Here is a 23092-nt window from a genome sequence, read left to right on the forward strand (position 1 = left end):
GTGCCAGGTTTCCTCCAGATGTGACGCTTGGCATTCAGTCCGAAGAATTCAATCTTGGTTTCATCAGACCAGAGAATCTCATTTGTCATGGTCTGAGAGTCCTTTAGGTGCCTTTTGGCAAACTCCAAGCAGGCTGTCATGTGTCTTTTACTGAGGAGTGGCTTCCGTCTGGCCACTCTACTATAAAGGTCTGATTGGTGCAGTGCTGCAGAGATGGTTGTCCTTCTGGAAAGTTCTCCCATCTCCACAGAGGAACTCTGGAGCTCTGTCAGAGTGACCATCAGGTTCTTCGTCACCACCCTAACCAAGGCACTTCTCCCTCAAATGCTCAGTTTGACAGGGCCGCCAGCTCTAGAAAGAGTCTTAGTGGTTCCAAACTTCTTCCATTTAAGAATGATGGAGGCCACTGTATTCTTGGGGACCTTCAATGCTGCAGAAATGTTTTGGTACCCTTCCCCTGATCTGTGCTTTGACACAATTTTGTCTCGGAGCTCTACGGACAATTCCTTCAACCTCATGGTTTGGTTTTTGCACTGGCATGCACTTTCAACTGTGGGACCTTATATAGACAGGTGTGTGCCTTTCCAAATTATCTCCAATCAATTGAATTTACCACAGATGGACTCCAATGAAGTTATAGAAACATCTCAAGGATGATCAATGGAAACAGGATGCACCTGAGCTCCATTTTGAGTCTCATAGCAAATGGTCTGAATACTTATGTAAATAAGGTATTTCTGTTTTTATTTGTAATACATTTGTTTTCGCTTTGTCATTATGGGGTATTGTCACGACTCCCACCGAAGGTGGCGCCCCCTCCTGCTTGGGTGGCGCTCGGCGGTCGTCGTCACCGGCCTACTAGCTGCCACTGATTCCTTTTTTGTTTTCCCCCTTTCTGTTATTGTTTGCACCTGTCTGTAGTTGGGTTGATTAGCGGGGCTTTATCAGCTAGCTGGCCCACCTGCTCTTTGTGCGGGATTGTTTCCTCTGTGTGTTGCTTGGGTAAGCGCTGTCTGTATTTTGCGCTAGTGCATCATGTTCCGCTCACTGTATTTTGTCCCCTGTGTTTGGGGCACTTTCATTTTGTGTGCGCTAAGTTTGCATGTTGGGTTGGCAGGTGTTTTGCTTTTTGAGCATTAAAAGCTATAACCCTTCTCACTGCTTCCAGCGTCTGTTTCCTCCTCCACTACGCCTGAGCCTTACAGAATCCCGCACCACCAATGGAATCAGCAGGAGCAGCTGCTAACCCCCTTCCCTCGATGGAGGAACGCGTACTCCATCATACGTCCGTCCTCCACCGAATTGGATCCATGATGGACCAGATGATGGAGAGGATGGATCGTTGGGAGAGGAGTGGTCTCCTCTCTCCACCTCCGGCTCCTCCAACGCAGCCACCTCCGCCTCACACTGCGTCTGGCTCCAGCGCGCTTCATCTGGCAGTCCCGAGGGAGTATGATGGAGCGGCGGCTGGGTGCCAGGGATTTCTGCTCCAGCTCGAGCTGTACCTGGCCACCGTCATACCTGCTCCCTCGGGAGAGGAGAGCGTGAGTGCCCTCGTTTCCTGCCTGACGGGCTGAGCTCTGGAGTGGGCCAATGCGGTCTGGAATGGTCTGGACTCGGCGAGGGACCACTATCCAGAGTTCACCGGCCGTTTTCGGGCCGTGTTCGACCACCCTCTGGGGGGTAGAGCGGCGGGTGAGCGGCTGTTCCACCTCAGGCAGGAGACGAGGAGCGCACAGGACTTTGCGCTGGAGTTCAGGACCTTGGCTGCTGGGGCGGGGTGGAACGACAAGGCCCTGATAGACCATTACCGGTGTAGTCTCCGGGCGGACGTCCGCAGGGAGCTAGCCTGTCGGGACACCGCTCTTTCTCTGGATGAGCTCATCGACATGTCGATCTGACTGGACAATCTGCTGGCTGCCCCCGCGCGTTCGGAAAGGGTCTTGGCTGTTCCACCTCCGTGCACCCCCGCCCCTGCTCCTATGGAGTTGGGGGGAGGGGGGGGGGGGGCGTGCCGAGGGGCACCAGAGGAGGTGGCTCCTCCTGCCCCAGCTATGGTTGGAGAGGACACATGGCCGACCGGTGCTTGAGGAGTCAGTCTGGGAGTCGAGAGGGTAGGCAGAACACTTCTCGGTCACCCCAGGTGAGTCAGCACCAAACTCACCCAGAAACCCCAGTTGGTCACGTGTTCTTATTAATTTTGTTTTCTGATTTTTCTCCCTCTTCCCAGCTTAGGGCGCTAGTCGATTCAGACGCAGCTGTGAACTTTATGGATCGCGGACTCGCCATTAAGCTGGGCATTCCGCGAGTGCCAATAGATTCCCCCTTCCCTGTGCACTCCCTAGATAGCCGGCAATTAGGGTCAGGGCTGGTCAGGGAGTCTACGGTTCCACTGGACATGGTAACGCAGGGGAATCATACGGAACGGATTAGTTTCTTTCTTATCGATTCACCTGCATTTCCGGTGGTGCTGGGGGTCCCCTGGCTGGCTGATCACAATCCCCGGATTTCGTGGAAACAGGGGGTTCTCCAGGGGTGGTCCGAGGAGTGTTCAGGGAGGTGTCTAGGAGTTTCCATAGGTGCCACGTCGGTGGAGAGTCCAGACCAGGTGTCCACCGTGCACATTCCCCCTGAATACGCCGATTTGGCGATCGCTTTTTGTAAAAAGAGGGCGACCAGGCGACATCAGGCAAGGTGGGCCATGTTCTTCGCCCGGTTAAGGTTCACGATTTCCTATAGACCAGGCTCCCTGAACACGAGGGCCGACACGCTGTCCCGTCTTTATGACACTGAGGACCGGCCCATCGATCCGACTCCCATCATTCCAGCGTCTAGGCTGGTGGCACCGGTGGTATGGGAGGTGGACGCGGACATCGAGCGGGTGTTAGTATTGGAACCTGCACCTTCACAGTGTCCCGTGGGTTGCATGTACGTGCCGCTCGGTGTCCGTGATCAATTGATTCGGTGGGCGCACACTCTACCCTCTTCGGGTCATCCTGGTGTGGCGAGGACAGTGCGGAGTCTCAGGGGAAGTACTGGTGGCCCACCTTGGCTAGGGACGTGACGTTCTATGTCTCTTCCTGTTCGGTGTGCTCCCAGAGTAAGGCTCCTAGGCATCTCCCGAGAGGGAAGTTACAGCCCCTCCCCGTTCCACAACGGCCATGGTCGCACCTGTCTGTAGACTTCCTGACAGATCTTCCCCCGTCTCAGGGGAGCACTACGATCCTGGTGGTTATGGATCGGTTTTCAAAGTCCTGCCGTCTCCTCCCGTTGCCCGGTCTCCCTACGGCCCTGCAGACTGCGGAGGCCCTATTTACCCACGTCTTCCAGCACTACGGGGTGCCGGAGGACATTGTCTCTGATCGAGGTTCCCAGTTCACATCCAGGGTCTGGAAAGCGTTTATGGAGCGGCTGGGGGTGTCGGTCAGTTTGACATCCGGTTATCACCCCGAGAGTAATGGGCAGGCGGAGAAGGTAAACCAGGAGGTGGGCAGGTTTCTGAGGTCGTATTGCCAGGACCGGCCAGGGGAGTGGGCGAGGTACATTCCTTGGGCGGAGTTAGCCCAGAACTCACTTCGTCACTCCTCTACTAACCTGTCACCCTTTCAGTGTGTTTTGGGTTACCAGCCGGTCCTGGCACCATGGCACCAGAGCCAGACCGAGGCTCCTGCGGTGGAGGACTGGGTACAGCGCCTGGAGAGCCGTCCAGGAATCCCTGAAGGAGGCCAGTGGACGGCAGAAGAGGAGTGCTGACCGCCACCACAGTGAGGCACCCGTGTTTGTACCGGGGGACAGGGTCTGGCTCTCGACCCGGAACCTGCTCCTTCGCGTGCCCTGCCGGAAGCTGGGGCCGCAGTGTGTGGGGCCCTTCAAAGTCCTGAGGAGGATATTACCGTATTAACCCCTCGTTTCATGTGTCTCTCCTCAGGCCGGTGGTAGCTGGTCCCCTACAGGAAGGTGAGGTGCCGGAGTTCCCTCCGCCCCCTCTGGACATCGGGGGGTCCCCGGCGTACAGCATACGGGCCATTCTGGACTCGAGACGCCGGGTGAGGGGCCTGCAGTACCTCGTGGACTGGGAGGGGTACGGTCCGGAGGAGAGGTGCTGGGTGCCGGCGGAGGACATTTTGGACCCATCCATGTTGAAGGATTTCCACCACCTCCGTCCGGATCGCCCGGCGCCTCGCCCTCCGGGTCGTCCTCGAGGCCGGTGTCGGCGTGCTGCAGGAGCCACGTGTCGGGGGGGGGGTTACTGTCACGACTCCCACCGAAGGTGGCGCCCCCTCCTGCTCGAGTGGCGCTCGGCGGTCGTCGTCACCGATTGACGTCACCGATTGACGATCAGCTGCCACTGATTCCTTTTTTGTTTTCCCCCTTTCTGTTATTGTTTGCACCTGTCCGTAGTTGGGTTGATTAGTGGGGCTATATGAGCTAGCTGGCCCGCTTGCTCTTTGTGCGGGATTGTTTCCTCTGTGTGTTGCTTGGGTTAGCGCTGTCTGTATTTTGCGCTAGTGCATCATGTTGCGCTCACTGTATTTTGTCCCCTGTGTTTGGGTCACTTTCATTTTGTGTGCGCTAAGTTTGCATGTTGGGTTGGCAGGTGTTTTGCTTTTCGAGCATTAAAAGATATAACCCTTCTCGCTGCTTCCTGCGTCTGTTTCCTCCTCCACTACGCCCGAGCCTTACAGGTATTGTGTGTAGATTTGCAGAGTTAACTCCAGGTACACTCCCGGTCAAAAGTTTGAGAACACCTACTCATTCAAGAGTTTTTCTTTATTTGTAATCTTTTCTACATTGTAGAATAATAGTGAAGACATCAAAACTATCAAATAACACATATGAAATCATGTAGTAACCAAAACAAATCAAAATATATTTTATATTTGAGATTCTTCAAATAGCCATCCTTTGCCTTGATGAAAGCTTTACACACTCTTGGGATTCTCTCAACCAGCTTCATGAGGTAGCCACGTGGAAGGCATTTCAATTAACAGGTGTGCCTTCTTAAAAGTTAATTTGTGGAATTTCATTCCTTCTTAATGTGTTTGAGCCAATCAGTTGTGTTGTGACAAGGTAGGGGTGGTATACAGAAGATAGCCCTATTTGGTAAAATACCAAGTCCATAATATGGCAACCACCCCCCCCCCCAAAAAATTTGACGAGCGCGGGCGACTGTTCATCCTCTGAGGGAGAGAGCGTAAAGATGAGAAGGAGAACCTGAGGTAAACTGTTAGCTTGCTTTTACTATAGGACCGTTAGCCCATTATGATGTTATTCAGAGTTATTGACCTTACAGTAAGCCAGATTTGAGTAATTTACATTTTAACATGTTGACTCAAAAGTTGCCCTGACAGATAACGTTAAGCTAACTAACTAACTAATGTGAGGGACGACACAGTCTAGTTGGCAATGCTGCTTCATTAGCAACCTAGGATTTATTTTTTAGCAAGGTTTTGACAGTACAGTTATTGATTAGCTATCTGGACACTGAATCCAGCTGCTGGAGCTCTGTACACCAACCAAAGAAGTATCACTAACTAACCAATTACTGTCTAATAAAGCACTGTCCAAATATGTAAAAAATTACTAATAAAGATAACAGTAGCTAGCTAACTTAAGGCTAACATGATGTTAGCTACTTTTGGGAACGTCAGCTCAATTAACATTAGCTAGCTATCTGTTGAAAAAACAAAACTGGATAGCTGAGTTAATATTTTTTCCAATTTCAAAGATGGACATACGGAATTGAAGATGCAGTTCAGCAAACACCGACACGGTTGTTGTATTTGCAGGAGTAAGTGAATACATTGTGTGTGTGTGTGTGTGTGTGTGTGTGTGTGTGTGTGTGTGTGTGTGTGTGTGTGTGTGTGTGTGTGTGTGTGTGTGTGTGTGTGTGTGTGTGTGTGTGTGTTTACAATACAATTATTTAGCATCAAGCTACATATTTGGGTTGGCTGACAATGTCATGAAAACAATGTGCTTCCATGTATCATAACTCAGCCTGTTGTGATTCTGGAGGGCCAGATTGCTACTGTAGCAAGAATGACACTGCCATGTGGGGAATCATAAGTGGCTTATTTCAGCATGTTTCATCATGTTATTGATACCATGTCTTGTTTTGAGGTGATTTGACTGTTTTCATGTCATTGCAAATATGGCTAAAATTTGTGCAAATGTGTTAACAATCTAAGCCAACCTCATCTGTTTTGCCTCATGGTTGCAAGCATTTCGATTTTGTTGCTAAAGCGACAGAGAGGGAACACAGGTATTGTGGTCAGTGAAGGGTAAGACAGTTGAATGTTAAACAGATTTAAGATTGAGTGAACTGCTAATATCAGAAATTATCCCAGACTTTACCTTCATCTCATTCCAGGTAAACATTATTTGGCTGTTGTGTGTGTGTGTGTGTGTGTGTGTGTGTGTGTGTGTGTGTGTGTGTGTGTGTGTGTGTGTGTGTGTGTGTGTGAGTGTGTGTGTGTTAGAGAGAAGGAGAGAGAAAGAGGGGATATTGTGTGTGTGTGTGTGTGTGTGTGTGTGTGTGTGTGTGTGTGTGTGTGTGTGTGTGTGTGTGTGTGTGTGTGTGTGTGTGTGTGTGTGTGTGTGTGTGTGTGTGTGTGTGTGTGTGTGTGTGTGTGTGTGTGTCTGTGTGTGTTTATTGCTTCTGTGTGTATCTGTTCAGAATACTCCATATGGCTACGGCACTGATACTATGCCGTCTCTGTAATAATATAGGAGATCCAGGAAAGCAGAACTTCAGACAGCAAGAAAGAGAGAGAAACAGAGTAAGAACACAGGAACACATAGAGAGAGGGGAGCAGACAGGACAGAGCGAGAACACAGGAAAACATAGAGAGAGGGGAGCAGACAGGACAGAGAGAGAACACAGGAGAACATAGAGAGAGGGGAGCAGACAGGACAGAGAGAGAGAGAACACAGGAAAACATAGAGAGAGGGGAGCAGACAGGACAGAGAGAGAACACAGGAGAACATAGAGAGAGGGGAGCAGACAGGACAGAGCGAGAACACAGGAGAACATAGAGAGAGGGGGGCAGACAGGACAGAGAGAGAACACAGGAAAACATAGAGAGAGGGGAGCAGACAGGACAGAGAGAGAACACAGGAGAACATAGAGAGAGGGGAGCAGACAGGACAGAGAGAGAACACAGGAAAACATAGAGAGAGGGGAGCAGACAGGACAGAGAGAGAACACAGGAAAACATAGAGAGAGGGGAGCAGACAGGACAGAGCGAGAACACAGGAGAACATAGAGAGAGGGGAGCAGACTGGACAGAGAGAGAACACAGGAGAACATAGAGAGAGGGGAGCAGACAGGACAGAGCGAGAACACAGGACAACATAGAGAGAGTGGAGCAGACAGGACAGAGAGAGAACATAGAGAGAGTGGAGGCCTACACATGACAAACATGGCATATTCCTCCCAAGCCAGAGGAAGTAGTCCTTGCTAAACATTACCTGTCAGAAAAGAAAGATGCCACTTCTGACATGTCCTGTGTGAATAAATTGTTAGACCCTGAAATGTTCCCATCACTGAAGGCAATCATACAGACCGCACTGACCATCCCAGTTAGCAGCTGTGAGAGATCTTTCAGTGCATTAAGATACCTGGCTTAGGAGCCCAATGACCCAATATAGAATGCATCATGACAATTGACAAAGATATACATACTAACACGCTTGGGAAAGAGTGAAGTTAGACAGGTTTGTACCTACAGTTTCATTTTGTTTAATTTCTAATCTTTGTGGATGGACTAACATCCTTGACCTGTGTAATATATATCGCAAACATTGTGAATATTTAGTTGGAGAATGGATTGTAGGCTGGTACAGTATCTACATGTGTGTAACATTGTGAATATTTAGTTGGAGAATGGATTGTATGCTGGTACAGTACATGTGTTGTTACTACAGGGGTGTTGGAGGGGGTGTATTTGTCCTGTAGCTAATTGACTTTGGAATCTGTGATTTATTACCAGAAATATTTTAAAATCATGATTTTCAACCGTGTTTGATGCCTGCGTTTGTACATATTATCTGCAAAAGTTGTGCGTCCCCCTCCCCCCACTCTACAGTTATAATACAAGCCTACTGCTAATATGAGTTTATGCAGTTCCAACATAATCGAAAGGATGGCGGCCAAAAAGCCCAATCCTGCTATATTGCACGTAACTAGAATTTATTTTCATGCCAAGAATGAATTAGTGGTTTCGGTTGCCACCATTTTGGATTATTTTGGAACTGTGCAGTGCGCGCAGAATGGCTAGCTCACATTAACTAGCAGTAATGTGACCAACATCAACATTAGGCTTTTTTTTTTATTGCCAATCAAATATTGGACATGGTTTATGAAAACATTGCAACAAAATGATAAATACTTTTTCAACATATAGTTAGGTATGCACTTGTAATTTGTAGTTGCTAATAGATTTAGAAAAAAAATATTAATGACACCATATACTGACCACAATCCATTGAATGAATATTAACATTTCCTCTTAAGGATCTGCCCCTTTTTAAAATTTTCGCCTAAAATGACATACCCAAATCTAGCTGCCTGTAGCTTAGGACCTGAAGCAAGGATATGCATATTCTTGATACCATTTGAAAGGAAACACTTTGAAGTTTGTGGAAATGTGAAAGGAATGTAGGAGAATATAACACATTAGATCTGTAAATGATAATACGAAGAAAAAACAACCGTTTTTTTGGACCATCATCTTTGAAATGCAAGAGAAAGGCCATAATGTATTATTCCAGCCCAGGTGCACTTTAGATGTTGGCCACTAGATGGTAGCAGTGTATGTGCAATGCTTTAGACTGATCCAATGACCCATTGCATTTCGGTTAAAATTTTTGTAGCAAGACTGCCCAAATGTGCCTAATTGGTTTATTAATAACTTTTCAAGTTCATAACTGTGCACTCTCCTCAAACAATAGCATAGTATTATTTCACTGTAATAGCTACTGTAAATTGGACAGTGCAGTTAGATTAACAAGAATTTAAGCTTTCTGCCATTATCAGATATGTCTATGTCCGGGGAAATCTTATTGTTACTTACAACGTCATGCAATTCACATTAGCTCACATTAGTTCAACCGTCCCAAGGGTGGGACACCGATCTGTAGAGATCCTTACGAGGTTAATCACTTGGCGTCAGGAGAGTACAGCGCATGGAAGAAAGAAGTAAGATATGCAACACAGCGTTATGTTTCTGCAAAATGTTCAATGCTAGCGTGCGGGCGCTTCATTTTGGTCGCGCAGGGATCAAACCCCCCTCCCCGGAGCCCCAGGTTTTCAGGGCTGAGCCTCGGATGTTCTGAATGTCTAGTGATGTCCCTGATCCTGGAATTAGTTGGTTGTAATTTCGCATCGAGCAGACATTTACATATATTTTTGTTAACTCTATATGTGACATAACTCCACCAGTCCCAATTATGTTACCATTTACAAAATAACTCTATATATATATTTTATCTATTAGTAATCGTAATAAAGGGAAAAAGGCCATTCTTGAACACGGGGTGAGACATACTTAATAATCTGCTAGAGAACCATTTTGGGTTCATATTCATAATAAAAATAGGCCCATTTAATTTTGTCTGGCTTGCCATTCCAAATAAAATGGAATGTTTTTTTGTATTTTTTTTGTAGGCAGGGCCATAAGCAAATTGGTAAACTAGGATATGACTAAAGAATTAATAAGGGTGATTTTTCTACTACACGGTAATGTAAAAGTTCCAATATGTAATATAGTACATTTATCATAATTTGGTTGTAATCCAGAGATATAAGAAAAATGATCTAGCTACTCTGAGGCTACGAAGGGGTTCAAATTTTAGATTTGAAATGTTGTTTCTTAATGTTCTCTGAAATATTTGACAACATTCCCGATCTCAAACCAGTTGGAGAGTGGTCCTAGAACATTAACACAATTTAAATTAAATGTAACCATGTTTGAACTTTCTGTTAAAGAAATAAAATACCAAGAAAATAACCTTCTTTTGTCAAGTTAATTAATTGAGCTGATAATGTTCCAAAGCCAAGCAACTATCCTGCACCATTCACAGTAAGTAGTGTCTCCCTATATCTCCATCTCTCTCTCTCCTCTCTCCCCCCTCTCATCTCTCTCCCCTTCTCTCTCTCTGTTTGGAGTCTGGTCATGCTAGCTTGGTCTCTCTCTTGTCTGACAGCTGCTGCTGTGTGGCTTTTTTCTCCCCCCTATTCCCCCTCTCCTCTCCTCCTTTTTTAAACACACGTCCTCATTTTTAAACTATCTATCATGCTGGCGGGGCCAGTGGGGCCTTTAAACTGTGGGATTGGCACTTTCTCAGCTGCTGAGCTGGAAAAGGAAAGAGGGCTGGATGCTAACAGAGACACAAATCTATGGCCCGCCCGTTGGTTGGTTGGCTCTAGCAGTAAGGAGCGAGGGGCAACACACATCCTGTCAACAGAGGTGAACTTATATACTCTTACACTACACCTTCTGCCTGTGTGTGGTGGGGACTGGGGAGCTGAGGGTAGGCTGTGTGTGGTGGGGACTGAGGAGCTGAGGGTAGGCTGTGTGTGGTGGGGACTGGGGAGTGGAGGGTAGGCTGTGTGTGGTGGGGACTGAGGAGCGGAGGGTAGACTGTGTGTGGTGGGGACTGGGGAGTGGAGGGTAGGCAGTGTGTGGTGGGGACTGAGGAGCGGAGGGTAGACTGTGTGTGGTGGGGACTGGGGAGTGGAGGGTAGGCTGTGTGTGGTGGGGACTGAGGAGTGGAGGGTAGGCTGTGTGTGGTGGGGACTGGGGAGCGGAGGGTAGGCTGTGTGTGGTGGGGACTGGGGAGTGGAGGGTAGGCTGTGTGTGGTGGGGACTGAGGAGTGGAGGGTAGGCTGTGTGTGGTGGGGACTGAGGAGATGAGGGGGACTGTGTGTGGTGGGGACTGGGGAGATGAGGGGGGACTGTGTGTGGTGGGGACTGGGGAGATGAGGATGTGTGTGGTGGGGACTGGGGAGATGAGGGGGACTGTGTGTGGTGGGGACTGGGGAGATGAGGGTGTGTGTGGTGGGGACTGGGGAGATGAGGGGGGACTGTGTGTGGTGGGGACTGGGGAGATGAGGGGGAACTGTGTGTGGTGGGGACTGGGGAGATGAGGGTAGGCTGTGTGTGGTGGGGACTGGGGAGATGAGGGTAGGCTGTGTGTGGTGGGGACTGGGGAGCGGAGGGTAGGCTGTGTGTGGTGGGGACTGGGGAGATGAGGGTAGGCTGTGTGTGGTGGGGACTGGGGAGGTGAGGGTAGGCTGTGTGTGGTGGGGACTGGGGAGCGGAGGGTAGGCTGTGTGTGGTGGGGACTGGGGAGATGAGGGTAGGCTGTGTGTGGTGGGGACTGGGGAGATGAGGGTAGGCTGTGTGTGGTGGGGACAGGGGAGATGAGGGTAGACTGTGTGAGGTGGGGACTGAGGAGCTGAGGGTAGGCTGTGTGTGGTGGGGACTGGGGAGATGAGAGGGGACTGTGTGTGGTGGGGACTGGGGAGCGGAGGGTAGGCTATGTGTGGTGGGGACTGGGGAGCGGAGGGTAGGCTGTGTGCGGTGGGGACTGAGGAGCTGAGGGTAGACTGTGTGTGGTGGGGACTGGGGAGATGAGGGGGGACTGTGTGTGGTGGGGGACTGGGGAGATGAGGGGGGACTGTGTGTGGTGGGGACTGGGGAGATGAGGGTAGGCTGTGTGTGGTGGGGACTGGGGAGATGAGGCTGTGTGTGGTGGGGACTGGGGAGATGAGGCTGTGTGTGGTGGGGACTGGGGAGATGAGGCTGTGTGTGGTGGGGACTGGGGAGATGAGGGTAGGCTGTGTGTGGTGGGGACTGGGGAGCGGAGGGTAGGCTGTGTGTGGTGGGGACTGGGGAGATGAGGGTAGACAGTGTGTGGTGGGGACTGAGGAGCTGAGGGTAGGCTGTGTGTGGTGGGGACTGGGGAGATGAGGATGTGTGTGGTGGGGACTGGGGAGATGAGAGGGGACTGTGTGTGGTGGGGACTGGGGAGCGGAGGGTAGGCTGTGTGTGGTGGGGACTGGGGAGATGAGAGGGGACTGTGTGTGCATGTGTGTGTTTTGGATAAACTCACATTCATTCTGGAGTCCTCATGGCAGGTTAGGTGTGTTGATAATTGAACAACACATGACACCTGAGTTTAACTGAATCATGGAAGAGAGAAAACAGTACACTCATGTGGACAAGGTTTTAGGATACCTGGTTCAGATTCCATTAAGTCCATTCTACTACAATCTAGGGAATGTGGTAAAATGGGGTAAAATAAAATACTACTGAAGTAGGTTTTTTGGGTATCTGTACTTCAATTTACTACTGATATTTTTGACAACTTTTACTTCTCTACATTCCTAAAGAAAATAAGGTACTTTTTACTCCATACATTTTCCCTGACACCCGAAAGTACTCGTTACATTTTGAATGCTTTGCAGGACATTAAAATGGTCCAATTCACACACTTATCAAGAGAATAAATGCTTGGAGGTAAGGATGACAGCAGTGGTGTAGTCTACGGCGATACGGATATCAGTTATTATTTATATCTACATAGAGCATTGACGTGAATCACACTGCTGCTCTCTCATTTAGCTATTTGCTCCTTATGGATTGTGGTTGTTGTGGATGGCTGTTCACAATTACTGAAGAATATAACTTATAAATGCCTCATGAGCTTAGTTCAACTGTCACACTCCATGGGAACCCAAAAGAGAAGCTTGTTTTACTCCAATGTTTGTAAACATTGTAAATATAAACAAACACTGTAAAGCCTCACAGAAAATAAGGTACTTTTTACTCCATACATTTTCCCTGACACCCGAAAGTACTCGTTACATTTTGAATGCTTTGCAGGACATTAAAATGGTCCAATTCACACACTTATCAAGAGAACATCTCTGTTTATCCCTACTGCTTCTGAACTGGTGGACTCAGTAAACACACATGCTTCGCTTGTAAATGATGTCTGACTGTTGGAGTTAGCCCCAAAAAAACATTTGCTCCTTATGGATTGTGGTTGTTGTGGATGGCTGTTCACAATTACTGAAGAATATAACTTATAAATGCCTCATGAGCTTAGTTCAACTGTCACACTCCATGGGAACCCAAAAGAGAAGCTTGTTTTACTCCAATGTTTGTAAACATTGTAAATATAAACAAACACTGTAAAGCCTCACAGAAAATAAGGTACTTTTTACTCCATACATTTTCCCTGACACCCGAAAGTACTCGTTACATTTTGAATGCTTTGCAGGACATTAAAATGGTCCAATTCACACACTTATCAAGAGAACATCTCTGTTTATCCCTACTGCTTCTGAACTGGTGGACTCAGTAAACACACATGCTTCGCTTGTAAATGATGTCTGACTGTTGGAGTTAGCCCCAAAAAAACAAGAAAATGGTGCCGTCTGGTTTGCTTCATGTAAGGTATTTGAAATGATTTATACTTTTACTTTTGATACTTAAGTGTATTTTAGCAATTACATTTACTATTGATACTTAAGTATATTTAAAACCAAATACTTTTAGATTTTTACTCAAGTAGTATTTTACTGCGTGACTTTCACTTTTACTTGAGTCATTTTATATTAAGGTATCTTTACTTTTACTAAAGTGTAACAATTGGGTACTTTGTCCACCACTGGATCTAGGTCCTCATTGTTCTCATTGTTCCCTTCATGAGAGTGAGATACGGACGCTGTTCTTTTGTTCCCGCTGTCATTTTCAGATACAGAGACATATTTAAGAGAGACACGTTCAGCAAAGAGTATACCAACTGTTGACAGGGATGGTGAGATAGAGAGAGGAGGGATGGATGGTGAGATAGAGAGAGGAGGGATGGATGATGAGATAGAGAGGAGGGATGGATGGTGAGATAGAGAGAGGAGGGATGGATGGTGAGATAGAGAGAGGAGGGATGGATGGTGAGATAGAGAGAGGAGCAGGGTTGGGGAGGAACAGATTACATGTAATCTGTTACATGTAAGGGACTACAAAAAACGGTAACTGTAATCCGTTACGTTACCAGCAAAAATATTGTAATCAGATTACAGATACTTTTGAAATACTATATGATTATTTCTAGGATTACTTTTAAATTCAGAATTTAAGTTTGTTCCACCTGAGCAAGTCTGACCACAAGTCAGAGACACTAAGATCACAAACCAAATGGGTTTGATGGATCGCGGGAAAGAGCAGTAATAGGCTTTTGTAGGCTACAGTCTTCCAATGGTGCGACTGCTGTCGGCATCCAAAGACTATCCAACTTGAATAAATGCTTGGAGGTAAGGATGACAGCAGTGGTGTAGTCTACGGCGATACGGATATCAGTTATTATTTATATCTACATAGAGCATTGACGTGAATCACACTGCTGCTCTCTCATTTAGCTATTTGCTCCTTATGGATTGTGGTTGTTGTGGATGGCTGTTCACAATTACTGAAGAATATAACTTATAAATGCCTCATGAGCTTAGTTCAACTGTCACACTCCATGGGAACCCAAAAGAGAAGCTTGTTTTACTCCAATGTTTGTAAACATTGTAAATATAAACAAACACTGTAAAGCCTCACAACATGGTTAAAACTATAATTGTGATATCATGGATGGTCAGTCCTTGCATCCATAGCTCTGTCTATTAATCTGAGAGTGGGAACATTTCTCCAGGCCCATCCCTCAGCTGTTTACCAAAACAGAGGTGGGGTGACATTTCGTTGTTGTTTCATCTGTGGATTTGCCCTTTAAACAGCTGCATATTATCAAGATATAAAAGTGTCGCCAAAAAAAGTTAAAACAATAGGCCTATGACAAATGCAGCATATTCAGATTACGTTACTGATTACAATTGTGGATGGGTAACTAGTAACTGTAACGCACTACATTTAGAAAGTAACCTACCCAACACTGTAGAGGAGGGATGATGGTGAGATAGAGAGGAGGGATGGATGGTGAGATAGAGAGAGGAGGGATGATGGTGAGAGAGGAGGGATGGATGGTGAGATAGAGAGAGGAGGGATGTATTGTGAGATAGAGAGAGGAGGGATGGATGGTGAGAGAGAGGAGGGATGTATTGTGAGATAGAGAGAGGAGGGATGGATGGTGAGAGAGAGTGGAGGGATGGATGGTGAGAGAGAGAGGAGGGATGGATGGTGAGAGAGAGAGGAGGGATGGATGGTGAGAGAGAGAGAGGAGGGATGGATGGTGAGATAGAGAGAGGAGGGATGGATGGTGAGATAGAGAGAGGAGGGATGGATGGTGAGAGAGAGAGGAGGGATGGATGATGAGATAGAGAGGAGGGATGGATGGTGAGATAGAGAGAGGAGGGATGGATGGTGAGATAGAGAGAGGAGGGATGGATGGTGAGATAGAGAGAGGAGGGATGGATGGTGAGATAGAGAGAGGAGGGATGGATGGTGAGAGAGAGAGAGGAGGGATGGATGGTGAGATAGAGAGAGGAGGGATGGATGGTGAGATAGAGAGAGGAGGGATGTATTGTGAGATAGAGAGAGGAGGGATGGATGGTGAGATAGAGAGAGGAGGGATGGATGGTGAGATAGAGAGAGGAGGGATGGATGGTGAGATAGAGAGAGGAGGGATGGATGGTGAGATAGAGAGAGGAATGGTGAAAGGGAGAAGGAGACAGAAAGAAGGGGGCACTAGTGTCTTCCTGACCTTATTGTGTGTGTGTGTGTGTGTGTGTGTGTGTGTGTGTGTGTGTGTGTGTGTGTGTGTCTTCCTGGCCATATTTTGTGTGTGTGTGTGTGTGTCTTCCTGGCAAAATATTTTATGTGTGTATGTGTGTTCCTGGCCATATTGTGTGTGTGTGTGTGTGTGTGTGTGTGTGTGTGTGTGTGTGTGTGTGTGTGTGTGTGTGTGTGTGTGTGTGTGTGTATGTGTCTTCCTGGCCATATTGTGTGTGTGTGTGTGTGTGTGTGTGTGTTCTTCCTGGCCATATTGCTGCTTCCCCTCACACCTCTGTTAGTGATGATGAGGCGATGGTGTGACCATTTGGGTGAGGAGAGATGGATGGGGCGAGAGGGGTGTGTGTGCGGGGCAGGGGGGGGGAAGGGTGTGGAGGAAGGAGGCAAGATGAAGTGGAGGTGTGAAACAGACCTCATCTGTCATCCAAATGCAGACAGGGCCTTTATATATTGTGTCTGTTTGCGTGTGTGTGAAAGAGGGGGGTAACAGCCTTAGTTTCACTGTTGGTCTTTTTGTGTTTACATGCTTGGTTTTCTCCTAACCCCTCAGTGGCGCCATTATCCGCTAGAGTGTCAAATACAAGATATTACACTTTGAGGTGTCAGGGTGTGTGTGAGGCGTTCATTTCCTCGTTCGTCTCGTGTTCGCCGTTCATCTGAGAAAATCTCACCTCGTCAACCAGGGACAGGACCCGCTGACAGAGCTACATTGTTATTTTCTCATGTTTGTCAAATGCGACACACACACACACACACACACACACACACACACACACACACACACACACACACACACACACACACACACACACACACACACACACACACACCCTCTCTCTGCCACCCGACCAACCTGCTACCCATGCCAGTATCACAACTCTCACCCCCTTCCCCCAGATCACACCCCCCACCACGTCAGTTAGCCAGCATATGACAGCCAGTCTCCTCAGTCTCCCCCCTCACCAGACGACGCTCTGTGGGGGATCGTGCCTTCAGCTATGCCCCCCCCCCACTCCCTGGAACTCTCTCCTCCTTGATCTCTGCGAATCTGACTCCATCCAAACCTTCAAGACCGATCTCAAAACCCACCTTTTCAGACTAGCATTCAGCCTATAGTGTTTTAAACCTTGGTCTTTTTTCCTTGTATCTACCTGTGATGCAGGGGATGCAGAGGTTGTTGAAGTAGCCTCTCAATTTGAACTGCCTTGATGACCTTGTTGTTGTGTTATTTCTTACCCCTGTATTATTGAGCATGGAATTTTTGGGGTACCATGCGTCTTTGTTGTAATGCACTTTGCTTTTAGTATTGTCGTGCTTATATTAAATCTGATTCTTTATTCTGTAAGTTCATTTTGAAAGTCGCAAATAAAATGTATTATTACTATTATTATTATCGTCACACAGCCTGGATACATCTATCCTCACTATCACTTTATTCATGCCAGATCTCCAACTCATCCACTCACTACATCCTCCGACAGTCTTCATGTCTCAATGCCAGATCTCCAACTCATCCGCTCAACACAGCTGCTCTGGACCTCTAACACAGCGGCTCTGGACCTGAACACAGCCGCTCTGGACCTGAACACAGCTGCTCTGGACCTCAACACAGCTGCTCTGGACCTGAACACAGCGGCTCTGGACCTGAACACAGCGGCTCTGGACCTCAACACAGCGTCTCTGGACCTCAACACAGCGTCTCTGGACATCACCACAGCGGCTCTGGACCTCAACACAGCGGCTCTGGACCTCAACACAGCGGCTCTGGACCTCAACACAGCGTCTCTGGACCTCAACACAGCGTCTCTGGACATCACCACAGCGGCTCTGGACCTCAACACAGCGGCTCTGGACCTCAACACAGCGGCTCTGGACCTCAACACAGCGGCTCTGGACCTCAACACAGCGGCTCTGGACCTCAACACATCGGCTCTGGACCTCAACACAGCGGCTCTGGAGAGGTCAATGCAAACAGAACACTTCAGCTCAAAGGATTTAGGATGTCATGAATGTGTCCATAATGCAGCTGACCTGTCAGAGTCTGGCAGTAGAGGGCGCTATATCCTCAGTAGTGCTAGCGTGTGTGTGTGTGTGTGTGTGTGTGTGTGTGTGTGTGTGTGTGTGTGTGTGTGTGTGTGTGTGTGTGTGTGTGTGTGTGTGTGTGTGTGTGTGTGTGTGTGTTTAGTTAATTTCTCATTATGGTAACTGTTTTCTTGTTCTCTAATTGTGCCCAAGTAAGCTCTCAGACCTCTCTCTCTTGCTCCCCCTTTCTTTTTCTCCCCCACTCTCTTCCGCCTCTCTTTCTCTATCTCTCCCTTACTCTCCTTCCTCTCTCTCTCCCTTACTCTCCCTCCTCTCTCTTGTCCCACTCTCTCTGTCTCCTGCTATGATTTGCTGTAAGTCATTGATCAGTTAAGCTAAGTGGATGATTTGGCATGGCCACTGCTTTTGTATGTTTTGGTAAATTGCAGTAGTACATTGTGCTGAGTATATTTTAAATGCTTGGCATACAAGTGTGTGAGCGTGTATGCTTTTGTGTACGTGCGTGCTTGAGTGTGTTTGTCCATTTGTGTGTGTGTGTGTGTGTGTGGGTGTGTGTGGGTGTGGGTGTGTGTGTGCAATACGAGGGTGTGTGTTGTGTGTGTTAAGACAGTCTTCTCTCTGTGAGTCACCATCTCCTATCTCATTGCCCTTATTTCTCCCTGCTCTTCCTCCTATAACTCCCGGACAGTCCCCTGATCACCTGACCATGACCCAGCAGCACCACCATCCCCTCAGTTTCCCCTTAGCAGGGATAAACCTAAACAGGTTTACCTGGGGAAATATGACAGCCGTCAGGAGTTTAATAATCCTGCCCTTATTATGATAACCAAGCCCTTATTGTACCTTTATGATAGTGTTTAATGTGTTAATTATTGCACATAGCTTCTTAGAACTGGGCCTGCGGTATATGGTAGTGATGGGAGTCCTGGGCTGTGGAAAGGCTTTGTATGAGAGGAGTGATAAGAGCGTGTTAGAAACATGTTGAGAATGTCTTTAATTAGCTAGTAGCCATCAGGAGACTAGAGGGGAACAATGGAACAGAGATTGGCACTCTGGGATAAGAGGGAGAGAGGAAAAGATGGATGAGAGAGCGAGGGAAAGGGGTATATAGAGTAAGAGAAAGGGGAGAGGGGAGAATTGGAGGAGAGAGAAAGGAGAGAGAATGAGAAAGAGAAGAAGATGGGAGATAAAGAGGAGGTTAATGACTGTCAGTTCACTGGCATCTTCTCTCTCTCTCTCTGGTAGTCTAATCTCTCTATTCCTGTAGTCATGGTAATTATTACAACAATTAGCTGCTGCTCCTCCACACACGCACACATGCACGCACGCATGCACCCCCCCCCACGTACACACATACTGTACACACACACACACACACACACACACACACACACACACACACACACACACACACACACACACACACACACACACACACACACACACACTCAGTCACACAGTCACACACCTGCACACCCTCTCTCCAAGCATCAGCAACATCTTGGGAGTGCACTTGTGGTTTTAATCTGAGACAAATCTGAAGTAATACTTTAGATTCTGATATATGAGGGGAAAATAACTAAACAACCAAATTATAGCCATGTTAGGACTTTTAATAGTTTTAAGCATTCTCTGGGCTGTTTGGGGGTCAGTAGTAATTGAAAGGAGTGGGAGGAATGAACAGCAACAAACAGACTGGAGCTGATGAGAGAACACATGGGGTTACACACGCACGCACGCACGCACGCACACACACACACACACACACACACACACACACACACACACACACACACACACACACACACACACACACACACACACACACACACACACACACACACACACACACACTCACGTACGTACTGCCGTACTCTGGTTGTTCTGTGCATCCCATACTTCCACTCTATCTTGTCTTCCTGTTACTGTGCCTGCTATAGAAGTCAGTGTCTTGGGCCTGACCAGTTCTATTATGGTGACTTTAATAGGTACACACCCAGAGCCCATGTTGTTGTGACAGAGTTGTTCTCTCAAAGAGATATGTTCTGTTGTTGACCTAAACATGTTTCTCCAAGATAAGCCATGCTCCGTTCTACTGACTACTACTGATACAAATACTAGACTGTTGAGATGGATTCTGTTGCTTACACCCCAATTGGAAATGAGTAAAACATTTCTTTTTAATCCAAGCCAAGACCGATGGTTGCTTTCCGGAATCCAAACTTGGGAGTTTGAAGGACAGAAATAGAATAGGGATATCTCTACCTAGATTGACATGTAATATTGAGAAATTGATAATTGGAACATTGGGTATTCCAAAGTAAAGCAGTACGGGATTTGTCCTTTTCCTGTCCTGTCTTTTTGAAATTAGTGTGATTCTCTTTTAACAAGACACTTCCCTTTTTCAAATCAGGAGTCAGTGGTTTGAAAAGGCCTGCATTTCCATTTGGTGTTTTTGAGCGGTTGTCAAATGGTTGATGTATGTAGTGCTATAAGATACATTTCATGTCCCCCCCCAACACCCACCCCCGTATCTTTACAGATCCCCAGGACCTTACGACTTTATCTCTGTATCTGCCCTCCCCCCGTATCTTTACAGATCCCCAGGACCTTACGACTTTATCTCTCTATCTGCCCTCCCCCCGTATCTTTACAGATCCCCAGGACCTTACGACTTTATCTCTCTATCTGCCCTCCCCCCGTATCTTTACAGATCCCCAGGACCTTACGACTTTATCTCTCTATCTGCCCTCCCCCCGTATCTTTACAGATCCCCAGGACCTTACAACTTTATCTCTCTATCTGCCCTCCCCCCGTATCTTTACAGATCCCAAGGACCTTACGACTTTATCTCTCTATCTGCCCTCCCCCCGTATCTTTACAGATCCCCAGGACCTTACGACTTTATCTCTCTATCTGCCCTCCCCCGTATCTTTACAGATCCCCAGGACCTTACGACTTTATCTCTCTATCTGCCCTCCCCCGTATCTTTACAGATCCCCAGGACCTTACGACTTTATCTCTCTATCTGCCCTCCCCCCGTATCTTTACAGATCCCCAGGACCTTACGACTTTATCTCTCTATCTGCCCTCCCCCCGTATCTTTACAGATCCCCAGGACCTTACGTCTTTATCTCTCTATCTGCCCTCCCTCCACCCTTTCTATAGCTTGTTTTGTTCTTCTCTTCTCTCCCTCCTTTCTCCTCCCCTGCTAACACACCTCTACCTCTTCCCTTCCTACTCCTCTTCTCCAACCCCTTGCCTTCCCTCTCTGTCCCGCCATCAATATTTCATAAACGTACGGTGACAAATGTATTTGAATGCGGTGTGGGGCGAAGACGTGGAGATGGATGAGCCGATCAGGGTGGTGGCGCGCTGGTGAGCGGCGTGGTAGCGAGCAGCTTTACCGCATACATTAGTCACATACAGACGGCTGGAGGGAGGAGCAAGGAAGGGGGGCACTGTGTGGGGGGAGGTGGTTGTGCGTGATGTGTCTGTGTGTGTCTGACTCTGTGTGTTTGTGTGTGTGTGTCGCTGTGCGTGTACTGTATATGTGTGATGCGCTCTCTCTCTCTCTGTCTCTCTCTCTCTCTCTCTCTCTGTGAGGAGTGGGGGCTACTGGTAGAATCAGAGGAGTAAATTTATCATAGTTATGGCTTTCTCAGGCATCCATTTTCCTGTGGGCCGTTGACAGGTAGTATCTGCATGGCCCCCCTGTTTGATTGACGGCTACGGGTTCCAGTCTAACAGGCCTGCTTAGACACCTCAGCCCCAGCCCCAGAGCACCGCCCACCATGTCACCACACACACACACACACACACACACACACACACACACACACACACACACACACACACACACACACACACACACACACACACACACACACACAATATCCCCTCTTTCTCTCTCCTTCTCCTTCTCTCTAACACACACACACACACACACACACACACACACACACACACACACACACACACACACACACACACACACACACACACACACACACACACACACACACACACACACACACACACACACACATATCCCCTCTTTCTCTCTCCTTCTCTCTAACACACACACACTCACACACACACACACACACACACACACACACACACACACACACACACACACACACACACACACACACACACACACACACACACACACACACACACACACACACACACACACACACACACAGATTGTTAGGTTGATCTCGACTGATCACAGGAACAACATCTCTGTGTGGTCTTTGGTCATAAAGGAAACATGAAAGTAAACTGTAGAAGGGATTATATGAAGCTATGCGAATACATCAACCCAGATGCATTCCTTCAAGTTCTGTCCCACTGGTAAACATGTATCACTTATGTTGTCCTTTCCTCTCCTTATCTATCCCTCTATCCTCCCTTACTCTCTCCATCCCTCCCCCTCTGTCCTCTTCTCGTCCCTGACCCTATCCTCCTATCAGACATATGACTCAAGCCTCTCCGTGTCAGGGACTACATGTTTGGTTTCTTGTTCGTGAACCCCCCCTCCCCTCCAGCAGAAAAACAAGGGAACAAAACAAACAGAACATGATGATGCCAGAACTTTCCACCCTCATGTGATCATTAGTCACAGGAGGACAGGACAACATCCACATGCAAGGTTCTTGGTCAAGTACCAAATGACACCCTCCTGCCTCTGTACTGCACAAACTTAGTTCCCCACTACTTTTGACCAGAGCCACATGTATTGTACTGTATAGGAGAGTGTAGAATTGGACACACACACAGTCCTTTTTGTGTTTATTATACATATTAGGCAATGGTCATGATGATGATCAGAGATAAGTGAGTGGAGCAGTTAGCAGCAGGAAGCTAGGAGGGAACATTCGGACAACCACACACAGAACGTTTCACAGCAACACAACATCTTGGCTTGTTTCTGTTTTCAAATCTCTTCTTTCTGTTTGTCTTTCACCTCCTGAACTGACAGACGTACCTCAAGATGCAAAATGGAAAGCTAGAGGTTCATAGTGAGTTTATATCATTAACCTGTTCTTAATCAGTAACACGGCATCCAGTTCCACCAAATAAAAACAAAACGAAATGGTTTCCACACCAACATAAATCATTTTGAGTGAACATGTGCCTGTCTGTTTGCCTAAATCTGATTGGATGAACAGGATGATTCTGCTATTAATTAGGTAATGTTGTCATCAAGAGCTCATCCAATGGAAGAACCCTGCTTCCAAAACTATGGAATGTCCTGAAAGCACCATAAAAGTACAACATACACAGTTTATTAGGTACAC

The sequence above is a fragment of the Salmo salar genome, chromosome ssa13, assembly GCF_905237065.1.
Source record: "Salmo salar chromosome ssa13, Ssal_v3.1, whole genome shotgun sequence".
NCBI classification, from domain to species: domain Eukaryota; kingdom Metazoa; phylum Chordata; class Actinopteri; order Salmoniformes; family Salmonidae; genus Salmo; species Salmo salar.